Source organism: Nycticebus coucang, chromosome 8 (assembly GCF_027406575.1).
Source record: "Nycticebus coucang isolate mNycCou1 chromosome 8, mNycCou1.pri, whole genome shotgun sequence".
NCBI lineage: Eukaryota > Metazoa > Chordata > Mammalia > Primates > Lorisidae > Nycticebus > Nycticebus coucang.
The window spans coordinates 91,328,653-91,341,179 of NC_069787.1; the positions used below are offsets into that span (position 1 = coordinate 91,328,653).

Here is a 12,527-nt window from a genome sequence, read left to right on the forward strand (position 1 = left end):
TAGTTTTGATTTGCATTTCTCTGATGATTAAGGATGATGAGCTTTTTTTCATGTGTTTGTAGATTGTGTGTCTGTCTTCTTTAGAGAAGTTTCTCTTCAAGTCCATTGCCCACCCTGAGATGTGATCACTTATTCTTTTCTTGCTAATACATTTGAGTTCTCTGTGGATTCTGGTTATTAAACCTTTATCGGAGGTATAACCTGCAAATATTTTCTCCCATTCTGAGGGATGTCTGCTTGCTTTACTTACTATGTTCTTGGCTGTGCAGAAGCTTTTTAGTTTGATCAGGTCCCAGTAATGTATTTTTGATACTACTTCAGTTGCCTGGGGAGTCCTCCTCATAAAATATTGACCCAGGATGATTCCTTCAAGAGTCTTCCCTGCACTTTCTTCAAGTATTTTTATAGTTTCATGTCTTAAGTTTAGATCTTTTATCCAGTGAGAGTCTATCTTAGTTAATGGTGAAAGGTGTGGGTCCAGTTTCAGTCTTTTACAGATCACCAGACAGTTCATCCAGCACCATTTGTTAAATAGGGAATCTTTTCCCCACTGAATGTTTTTAATTGGCTTGTCAAAGATCAAATAACGGTAAGTAGCTGGATTCATCTCTTAGTTCTCTATTCTGTTCCAGACATCTACTTCTCTGTTTTTGTGCCAGTACCATGCTGTTTTGATCACTATCGATTTATACTACAGTCTCAGATCTGGGAGCGTGATTCCTCCTGTTTTGTTTTTATTGTTGAATAATGTTTTGGCTATTCGAGGTTTTTTTCTGATTCCATATAAAACGAAGTATTATTTTTTCAAGGTCTTTAAAATATGACAATGGAGCTTTAATAGGAATTGCATTAAAATTATATATTGCTTTGGGTAGTATAGACATTTTAACAACGTTGATTCTTCCCAGCCATGAGCATGGTATGTTTTTCCATTTGTTAACATCTTCAGCTATTTCTTTTCTTAAAGTTTCATAGTTCTCTTTATAGAAATCTTTCACGTCCTTTGTTAGATAAACTCCCAAATATTTCATCTTCTTTGGCACTACTGTGAAAAGAATAGAGTCCTTGACTATTTTTTCAGCTTGGCTATTGTTGGTATATATAAAGGCTACAGATTTATGAGTGTTGATTTTGTAGCCTGAGACATTGCTACATTCTTTGATCACTTCTAAAAGTTTTGTAGTAGAATCCTAGTGTTTTCCAGATATATGATCATGTCATCTGCGAAGAGTAAAAGTTTGATCCCTTCTGACCCTATGTGGATAACCTTGATTGCCTTTTCTTCTCTAATTGCAATGGCTAAAACTTCCATTACAATGTTAAAGAGCAATGGAAACAATGGGCAACCTTACCTGTTTCCTGATCTAAGTGGAAATGATTTCAGTTTAACTCCATTCAATACGATATTGGCTGTGGGTTTGCTGTAGATGGCCTCTATTAGTTTAAGAAATGTCCCTTCTAGACCAATTTTCTTAAGTGTTCTGATCATGAAGGGATGCTGGATATTATCAAAAGCTTTTCCACATCGAATGAGAGAATCATATGGTCTTTATTTTTTAGTTTGTTTATGTGCTAAATTACATTTATAGATTTACATATGTTGAACGAGCCTTGAGACCCTGGGATAAATCCCACTTGGTCATGGTGTATAATTTTTTTGATGTGTTGTTGGATTCTGTTTGTTAGGATCTTATTGAGTATTTTTGCATCAATATTCATTAGTGATATTGGTCTATAATTTTCTTTTCTTGTTGGGTCTTTCCCTGGTTTAGGGATTAAGGTGATGTTAGCTTCGTAGAATGTGTTAGGTAGTATTCCTTCTTTTTCTATATTTTGGAAGAGGTTTAGTAATATAGGTACTAGTTCTTGTTTAAAGGTTTGGTAGAATTCTGATGTAAAGCCTTCTGGTCCTGGGCTTTTCTTTTTAGGTAGATTTTGTATGGTTGATGCTATTTCAGAACTTGATATAGGCCTGTTCAACATTTCCACTTTATTCTGGCTAACTCTTGGTAGGTGGCGTACTTCCAAGTATTGGTCGATTTCTTTCAAATTTTTGTATTTCTGAGAGTAGAGTTTCTTGTAATATTTGTTAAGGATTTTTTGAATTTCTGAGGAGTTCTGTTGTTATTTCATCTTTACTATTTCTGACTGATGCGATTAGAGATTTTACTATTTTTTTCCTGGTTAGGCTGGGCAAAGGTTTATCTATTTTATTGATCTTTTCAAAAAACCAACTTATGGATTTATTGATCTGTTGTATAATTCTTTTGTTTTCAGTTTCATTTAATTCTGCTCTGATTTTAGTTATTTCTTTTCTTCTGCTGGGTTTGGGGTTGGAATGTTCTTCCTTCTCCTATTGCTTGAGATGTTCCATTAAGTTATTAATTTCTTCTCTTTCTGTTTTCTTGAGGAAGGCTTGCACTGCTATATATTTCCCTCTTAGGACTGCCTTTGTAGTATCCCAGAGGTTCTGATAATTTGTGTCTTCATTGTCATTTTGTTCAAAAAATTTGGTAATTTCCTTCTTAATCTCGTCTATAACCCATCTATTCTTCAGCATAAGGTTATTTAACTTCCATGTTGTTGTATGAGTATGCAGATTCCTGTTGTTATTGAGTTCAACTTTCATTCCATGGTGGTCTGAGACAATGAAAGGAATAATTTCAATTTTTTAAAATTTGCTGAGGTTGGATTTGAGGCCTAGGATGTGGTCAATTTTGGAGTATGTTCTGTGGGCTGATGAGAAGAGTGTATATTCAATTTTGTTGGGATGAAATGTTCTGTAGATGTCTGTTAAGTCCAGATGTTGAGTGTTTCAGTTTAAATCTAAAATTTCTTTGTTTAGCTTCTTTTTGGAGGGTCTATCCAGCACTGCTAAAGGGGTGTTAAAATCTCCAACTACTATGGAACTGGAGGAAATCAAGTTGTTCATGTCTGCTGGAGTTTCTCTTATAAATTGAGGTGCATTCTGGTTGGGTGCATAAATATTAATAATTGAAATCTCATCATATTGAGTATTGCCTTTAACAAATATGAAGTGTCCATCCTTATCCTTCCTTATTTTGGTTGGTTTAAAGCCTATTGCATCTGCAAATAGGATTGCAACGCCTGCTTTTTTTTTGATTACCATTTGCCTAGAGTATAGATGACCATCCCTTCACCTTGAGTTTGTATTTGTCTTTTAATGTAAGATGTGATTCTTGTATGCAGTAGATATCTGGCTTGAGTTTGACGTGACTTGTATCCAGTCAGGCAACCTGTGCCTCTTTAGAGGACAATTTAAACCATTCACATTAATTGAGAATATTGATAAGCCTTTCGAGAGATTGGTGGACATTTTTAATCCTTTTGCAACTGTGGAAGTTGGAATTTGATCAAAATTTTCTGGGTGGGTTTACTTTTGTGGTGGAGGATTACGCTGGTCTTTATGGAGGATAGGTCTGAGAATATCCTGGAGAGCTGGTTTAGTTATGGCAAATTTCTTCAACATGTGAATGTCTTTGAAGTATTTAATTTCTCCATCATAAATGAAACTCAGTTTAGCTGGGTAAAGGATCTTGGATTGAAAGTTATTTTGTTTTAGGAGATTAAAAGTTGATGACCATCCTCTTCTAGCTTGAAAGATTTCAGCAGAGAGATCTACAGTTATTCTAATATTCTTCCCCTTGTAGTTGATGGTTTTCTTTCATCTGGCTGCTTTCAGAATTTTCTCTTTCATATTAACTTTAGTGAAATTGATTATGATGTGTCTGGGGGATGTCTTATTTGGGTTGAGTTGTGCTGGAGTTCTGAAACTGTCTGCTATCTGAATTTCTGAATCTCTTGGCATGTCTGGAAAGTTCTCTTTCATAATCTCATGGAGAAGAGACTCTGTGCCTTGTGAAGCCACTTTGTCACTTTCGGGGATCCCTATAAGACGAATATTAGTTTTCTTCTAATTATCCCAGAGCTCTCTGAAAGAGTGATCTGTTTTTGCCCTCCATTTCTCTTCCTCTTTGACAGTTTGGGAGTGTTCAAAAGCTTTGTCTTCAATGTCAGAAATCCTTTCTTCTGCTTGCTCCATTCTGTTAGTGAGGGATTCTACTGTGTTTCTCAGATCTTTGAGGGCTGCAACTTCTTGTCTCAATGTGTCGAAATCTTTGGTCATTTGGTCTTTGAATTCATTGAATTCTTGAGATATCTTTTGGGTTACTGCTTGGAATTCTAATTTGATCTTATTTGCTATCCAGATTCTGAATTCAATTTCTGACGTCTCAGCTATTTGTTTGTGCATGGGATCTTGTGCTGTGTCTGCCCCATTGATCCTTGGGGGAGTTGATCTACTCTGATTATTTATATTGCCAGAGTTTTTTCATTGATTTTGCCTCATGATTGTCTTTTCACTGTTGCCTCTAGCTGTCCTCAGAGTTGGGTAGGTGCCTCTCCAAGATTAGACCCCAGCAGGATCACTCTATTGTTGCTGGATCTTTGTAGGGAGTGATCCTGTGTAGCTCCTCTGGGGCTGCCCCAGCCAGGGAGTTCTGGTTTTGGGAGCAGCTCCGGAGTGTGACACACCTGGATCCAGCAATGGGGGGCGGGGGGGCTTGTGCACATGGTTCTGAGAGTGCCTTGCGCCCAGTGACTTTGGCTCAGAGAGCCCAAAGCTCCAGCAGTGTCTTGCCAGGAGAAGGGCTCTGCGCAGAGGCAGGAGTGCTCCAGAAAGCACATGGCTACCAGAGTCCCTGGCCAGCCTAGCAGGCCAGTGTGGAGGCAAGGAGGGTACAGAAGGGAGGACGCGGGGTTTCACGTCTCCCGAGTTCCTGGTCAGGGCATGCAAAGGCCCAGTGGGCGCAGCTCTTACCAGGATTCAGGTGGGCGTAGCTCTTACGGAGGTCCGGGCGCTGATCGCTGATCGTGCGCAACTCTTACAGAGGTCTGGGCACTGATCACTGATCACATGCAGCTCTTACGGAGGTCTGGGTGCCAATCCTATTGACTTGAATTCTCTGAATCTTCCAATTAAGTGAACATTAACTCTTGGGCTAAGCATTTTATTAGTCTAGGAAAAAACAGATGATAGCAATGTTACCCAGGGTGGCTTTAAACTCCTGGCCTCGAGTGATCCTCCCACCCAGTCTTAAAGTGCTGGGATTAGAGGCATGACCCACTGTGCCTGGCTCACATCAGTTCTTGGAGAGGGTTCTCTTTGTAGCTTGCAGACTGCCACCTTCTTACTGTATCCTCACATGGTGAAGAGCGGGCTTTGGATCTTATTTAAACTCTCTATTTTAGCTAGCTTCCTTTGGATGACACTGCTGTGGCAGAGAAAGGGGTGGCACCACTTCACTACTAAAAGATAGCAGGAGAAGTCCAGATCATCTACTTGGTCTCCATTGACACCCAAACTGGGGATGGGTGCCTCTTGCTGCTGGGTCAAGGTGGGAGGCCCCCCTAGGTTTGTCTGAATGTCACCCTGGATCAAGGGGTGGGAGTTCCTCACTACTGTTCTCCCTTCAGCCTCCACTGACTCCTTATTACTGCTGGGTGGTTTCAGGATTCCTGCTTTTCCACTATCCCTTATTTGATATCATCCCCACAAGGGATGGTAGCAATGCTTTGTTATTGCGGGGTGAGAATTGAAGTCAGCCTTCCCACATTGTCTCTACTGACTATAGGGAGGAGAAGGGGAGACCTATTATCACTTGGTGGGGATGAAATGTTAGGCTCCCTCCTGGCCTTCTCTGACACCATCCTGCCATGGGAGAAGGGGAGAAATTTAAGGAGACCCACTAGCCTTTGGTAGCACAGGCGGGTGTGGGGCCACACTTCTCTCTGGTATTTACCTAGAGTGGAGTATTTATCTAAAATTTTTCTGTTTCTGGCCCTTTGGCTAGAGAGAGAAGGCTTTTGTTGGAACTATTTTTCTATTGCACCTGTTACCATTTCAAGGTTCCCAGCTTCTCCAAAGTTAAATCTGGGATATATGAGACACAAAGAAAATTCAGTAAACTTATCACCATGTTATTCCTTGGTCCTGAGGTCCCTAGGTAGTCTGCCTACTTCTTTCCACTTTTCAGAACTTATTTTTGTTTTATATATGATGTTCAGGGGGGTTAGTCATACTTAGTAAGAGAAATATGGAGAAATACTTCTATCTTCCTGGAAGATATTTTTTATGTCCTTTTCCCCCAGCTAGACTGTAAAAGACTTATGAAACACATACTTACTCATTCTGATAAACTCAATGTCCAAAGCTTGTGTACTTCTCAAATATTACTTTATCATTCTCTCTCAAATATTACTTTATCATTCTCACCCCCAATCTCTGACTTAAATCTCCCTGCAGTTTGTCCACAGTGCTAGTAAGTTTCTGGTTTATTCCTTTCTCATGTATGCTTAGGCAACTTCTCAGTTTCACTCCACTTGCCTGCCCCTGATTTTGTTATTGCTTAATCCCTTGGTCCAGTGCCACCTCACTCCTCCAGCATAAGAGCCAACTTTTAAAATATAGGATAACATATATCTACTAAAAACAACTCCTACCATAACAACCACATTCCCTTTTTTTGTAAACAGATTTACTCAACCGATAAATCCAGAAATGCCTAATAACGCTCACTGACAACAAGATATTTGGCACACTCTCTGCAGCCTACTATATAATTTAGTATTTGGAGCACGCGTAATAAGATATCAGCTGGATTGGATTGGATTGAATACAGACCTATAGAATGGCTAAGTTAACAAAAACGAAGACAGGTTTGATGGTGGTATCTAACAATAGTTGATTCATGGGTTAATATTACTTTCAAAGAAGGTCTTTAGTGGTAAGCTAAAATACATTGTATCAAACCATGTTAAAGCCAATGATTTTTCAGTTACTTGAATGAGGGTACTGAACATGTGCCTTACTGAAAAGGCAATTCACACAAAATTGAGAAGGAGAGCTAACCAGTTATGTAACAGAATCAGATAAAGTGGAACCTAAATAAATGTATCATGCTACCATATTTGTGGACAAAGAGGCAAGGAAATGAGTGAAATAAGACAAATAGTAAAAACAATCCCTGATGTTTATGGAGCTTAGTATATAATAAAGGTGGCACTTCAAATGAGTTAGATAAAGATGGCTTATTAAATAAATGGTGTTGGGATAACTAGTTACATATTGGAAATACATAAAGCAAAACTCCCTTCCATTCCAAATGGATGAAATATTTAAATTATAAAGAAATAAAATTCAAAAAGTAGTAGAAAAAGGGCAGCGCCTGTGGCTCAAGGAGTAGGGCACCGGCCCCATATACCACAGGTGGCGGGTTCAAACCCAGGCCTGGCCAAAAACTGCAAAGAAAGAAAAAAGTAGTGGAAAAATATTTTTATTACTTTGGGATAGAAACGGTCTTACTAAGCAAAACACAGAATTATAAGTAATAAACGAAGGTAATGAACTATGATAAAACAAGTTAAAGAAATCGACATGTGAAGCCCTGAGCTACCCCAGCTGCCATTAGCATAGAGACTATATCAAGTCTTAGTGCTTGAATGTCCCAACTTGAAGCTGAAGGACTCATCCTGGTTGCACATGCCATGGGCCATGAAGTGTATGCCTCAGGTGATGAGGTGGTCTTCCTCATCACCCGAGGAATTATTTGTGATGTTATTGTTGCACTTCCGAGTGTTGGCTCTATGACTGATGAATATGGGCAACAGTAGCTTTTTTGGCCTGGAAGAATAAATGGACAATATATGGGAGGACTTGCATCCAGCTTCCTGTTTATAATGCGAGGTTTAAATTTCATAATCCTGGACTGATCCAATGCACCAAATATTCCAAAACTCAGTAGATTTCTTCTTCTAGTCATCGGATTTGTCTGTGTCCTATTGAGATTTTTCATGGTTAGAGTATTCATGAGAATGAAACTTCTGGGCTATCTGATGGGTTAGTATGCCTTTTGAAAAGAAATCAATGGATATTGGATTTGCTCTTATTAATGAAGTTTTAAAGGCTGCACCAATCTTCTAACATAAAATGTGGAAAGAATAAAGAACAGCAGTAAAGAAATATCAACTGGAGTGTATTAAACCTTGGACTAGAATTCCTTCTTGGTATCAAAGACAAGTTTATCATAGTATTTTTTCCTGTGGATTTTAACTGATGTACCAATGATGTTAAGTAGCTTTTTATTCTTAATTTTCCATTTCTTAAAGTATACTCCATATCTACAACTATAGCATTGAATAAAATAATGTTTACAACTCCCTTTTTAAAAAGATAGACTAGAATAAAATATTTACAACATTTAACAAGTCAAATATTATTATTCAGACTCATGTGATAAGAGCATTGTAATGTAAAGATAACTTTTTTTGGCTTGCAAGGCTCCTCAAAGTAAGCCAACTATTTCGTCTTGAGCTAAACAAAAATCCAAACAAAGCAAAACAAAAAACCAAAATGATCTTTTCCAACTTGAAGAAATTTGATGGCAGACCAGCCACAGGATGCTCCCAAGCAAACTAGGAAAAGGTGTCCTTCTTAGAAACAACAGTTGGCATTCAGCTTGGTGACCAGAAACTTGGCTGTACCCCAGCCCCCAGTAGCATCTCAACCACAGAACTGTTCTCAAAGGCCCAAAATGACTGTGTCATTACTGCTGCCACATGGCCCATCTCCCATGTTTGTCCTTTTCTAGGGTAATATATTTTTGCATTTGTGTTATTTTTACTTTACTCCAGATTACATTCTATTTGTGAGATATAGCTATCGACATAGAAAAACTGACAACACCAAACTTGATATTAGAAAATAAAAGAAGTCTCCAATCAATAACCTCATCTTTCATCTTAAGAAACTAATAATAGAAAAAGTAAGATAAACTAAAAGTAAACACAAGAACAAAAATAATAAAGACAGAAGCAGAAACCGATGAAATAGAAAACAAAACAAAAACAAAAGATAAAAACCAATAAAACCAAAAGCTGATTCTGTGAGAAGATTAACAAAATTGATAAAACTCAAGCCAGACTGATCAAGTAAAAAAGAAAGACACAAATTACCAGCATTAAGAACAAGAAAGGCAATATCTCTATAGATCCTGCAGATGTAAAAAATGTAAGAGAATTTATATATATATATATATATTTTTTTTGGAGACAGAGTCTCACTCTGTCACCATGGATAAAATATGGTGGCATCATCATAGCTCACTGCAAATTCACACTCCTAGACTCAAGCAATTCTCTTGCCTCAGCCGTGTGAATAGCTAGAACTAAGGCCCATGCCACGATAACTAATTTTTGTATTTTTCTTTTTGTAGAGATGGTGGTCTCACTCTTGACCAGGCTGGGCTCAAACTCCTGAACTCAAGTAATCCTCTTGCCTCAACCTTCCACAGTGCTAAGATTATAGGTACAAACCACTGTGCCTGGCCAAGGAACATTACAGACAATTTTATAACCACAAATCAGACAAGTTAGATAAAACAAATTTTCTGAAAGACAAAAATAAACAAAGCTTGCCCCAAAAGACATAAATGAACTGAATAGCCCTATAGCTATAAAAGAAATTGAAATTGTAGTTGAAAGCCTGTCCACAAAGCAAACTCTAGATCCTCATCTTTCCAGCTATCTGGCTTCACTGGTAAATTCTACTAGATATTTAAATGGGAAATAATACTAGTTCTTCACTAGGGAATACTTAGTGAAGTATTCCCTGATACAAACATTACCCTGATATAAAATCCTACAGAGATAGCATAGGAAAACAACAGCTCAATGTAGCAGCCCGTATAGCATATGGCTAGGAGGAGTGAGTTAGAAGTAACACTGGTAGCTCAATAATGGAACACCTTGGTGAAAAGGGCATGGAGAGGAATTTTGCTCTCCTAACAAGCATGAGAGAGCTCACGAGATGACAGCATTAGTGAATTGGCAGTCTCTACACCTGTTGTGTTGAGAGGCACGAGATCAGCCTTATATTAGGCTGGAGGAGAAGGCCGTCGGGAGTGAGCTTAGTCTATCGCAGACCGCTCATTCTGACTGTCTCCTGTCCTGCCTGCAGAACATCAGCATGGCTTCTTTCTGCTGAAGATCACTAAGCTCTGCTAAAGACTAGGATTTAACTTTCTAAGAAGACTGCTTTATTCTCTCAAAGACTATCTCTCCCCACCCCACCCCCACTAAAGTAAATAGCCCACAGGCACCTAAGAGCAATTATTCCTGAGCAAGGTAGCATAGCCATCCACCTCCAGAACACAGCTAGATAGGCTGGTGCCAGAGACCAACCAGTCTCTGGCCCTGATAAGTGGTGTCCACGAAGGGACCCCGACAGACCAATCTCTCGTGACCCTAAATGAAGTACAATGTAAACTTATGCATAAATGGGGACTTAATTGTTCTACAAATAAGGTGATCTAGGAGTGTTGCCTCACCCTCCAGGACTGTTAAATCCACCTCCTTTATCAGAAGTCATCCCTCCCAAGGGCAAGCTGCAATGTCACTCTCCTCACTGCACCTCCCTCAGCCCCTAGAAGTTGCTGACCCATCGCTATGGCAGATACAACATTGAGTCATTTCATGAATTATTTTAGAGCAAAAGCAAGAGGAGAAATGGATTTTCATATGAAAAAAAGGATGTTCTGTACGTTTTGCATAAAACAGAGCTGAGAGAAAACTACAGATATGAAAAGAAAGTATGGATTGATATCCTTGGGACTCACAAATGCAAAGATTTTATTCTTTTTAAAAAACAAAAATGACAAAAAATAAATAAATAAAATGACAAACGTCCAATGCTGCTGGTAAAGGCTTTATCGAATGTGCAATATATACTGGTTCCTTCTTCCTAAGGTTGGGGATAACTTCTTCTTTTGACTTGATTATGTTGCTGAAACAAATCAAAAGATGAGATTAAACACATTCTACCTTAGATGGATGACCTTGCTGCTAGGCTCATCACAAGAGCAGTTACAGCTGAAGACCCCAGACTCCCACCAGCAGAACTTCTCTCACAATCTTGCTTTTGGCTCCATGGTTGGGGCCTTCAAAACAAAGCAGAGGAAGGTCATGGGAGTGAATCCTTTCAAAGTGAGTTGTAGGCATCTAAGGAGGAAAGGCAGAATGCATGCCCTCTTCTCTGGTGAGTAAGGTCTATGTCATTTAGGACTTAGGACTCATATGGATTTGAAAGACGATGGCGTTGGAGGCAATATGGTTGTGGACAACACTGGTAGAGGTAGATGCCATAGGGAATGTCAAAGATTATCTTACTCTTCAAGAGTGTGTGCTCTGGTACTGATCACATCATTCCCATTATCAAGTCAGCATCTCTCCTCACCACTAAACTGTGAAATTCTTAAGGGAAGAATGACTGATTTATCTCGGTGCACTCATGCCACCAGCTTTCAAAACAAACCTGTAAGTAATCAGTACATGTTTGTTGAGTGACTCAATGAATGGAGGAAAAACAAGCCTCCTTGTTTCCCACCAACAAATGAGTTGCTTTGCTGTGTTCCCGCCATCTAGAGCTCATCCACAGGGGCACCTAAAGTTACCAGTTAGTGCAGTGGTTCTCAAACGTTGACGTGCATCTAAATCATCTGGAAGCCCTGGCTCTTTAAGGTAGGATAGGGCCTGGGCCTTCATATTTTTATGATGTTTACCAGGTGATTCTGATACCCACCAAAATTGAAGAACTGATGTTTCAGGTGAGTTGCTTCTCCACCTTTCATGTCACACCATCATAGAAATTGATGCTTATTCAACATATTAGGGTAAACAAGATGAAGCTACTTACAGGAGACTAAAACTCATGGTCTACCTAGGACCCTTCCTATTCATGGGGAACACCAGTGGGAAAGCTCTGAAAAAACTTGATACTGCTCCCCAGACTAGCAGGTTAACCATCAACCAAGAACTTGTTGAAAATACAAATCTTGGACCCATCTCTAAACCCACTGAAGTAGAATCAGCTTTCCAACAAAATGCCCAGGAGATTCACATGCACTTTAAAGAGCAAGAAGCACAGGTTTTAACAATTGTGAAACTCTATCTCCTGTTTGACCTAAATGAAATGTATGTGTGTCCAGGAAATGGTACCACTCCTCCCTGCTGCAGCTGACGCAGAGAAGCAGGGGAAGTGGGGCTGGAATCTGCTGAGCTCAGCTACAACCACTATTTATGCTTGAGCTTGTGTGAGCATGCATGTGTGTGCATGGGTTTGCATGTGTGTGCATGTGTTTGTTCTGTTCCAGTCAGAGTACACTTGAGCCAAAGAGCATAAGGAGCACAGTCTTAGAAGTTAAGAAAAGCCAAAGTTCTAAAAGAAGCTGAAAATTTTTTGCATTGCCACTTGAGCTCACTGTGCACAGCTGGGATTACATGCAGGGCAAGGTTTTCTGCTCCATTCCTGCTTGAACATTCATTGTGTACAAGCACCATGCAAGGCATTGGAAACATGCAGATGAAACACTTGGGCTCCTTACCTCCCTCTATGCACAGTCTCTCATCCTCTCATTCCACGTTGCAGCATCTTGCTGCCAGGCCGAACTCCT

General features: G+C 39.4%; 1 pseudogene; it reads left to right on the forward strand.

Annotated features, from left to right (window-relative positions):
• The first annotated feature begins 1,329 nt into the window (after positions 1-1,329).
• LOC128592440 (oligosaccharyltransferase complex subunit OSTC-like) lies at positions 1,330-7,923 on the forward strand (annotated as a pseudogene).
• The last annotated feature ends 4,604 nt before the right edge of the window (positions 7,924-12,527 follow it).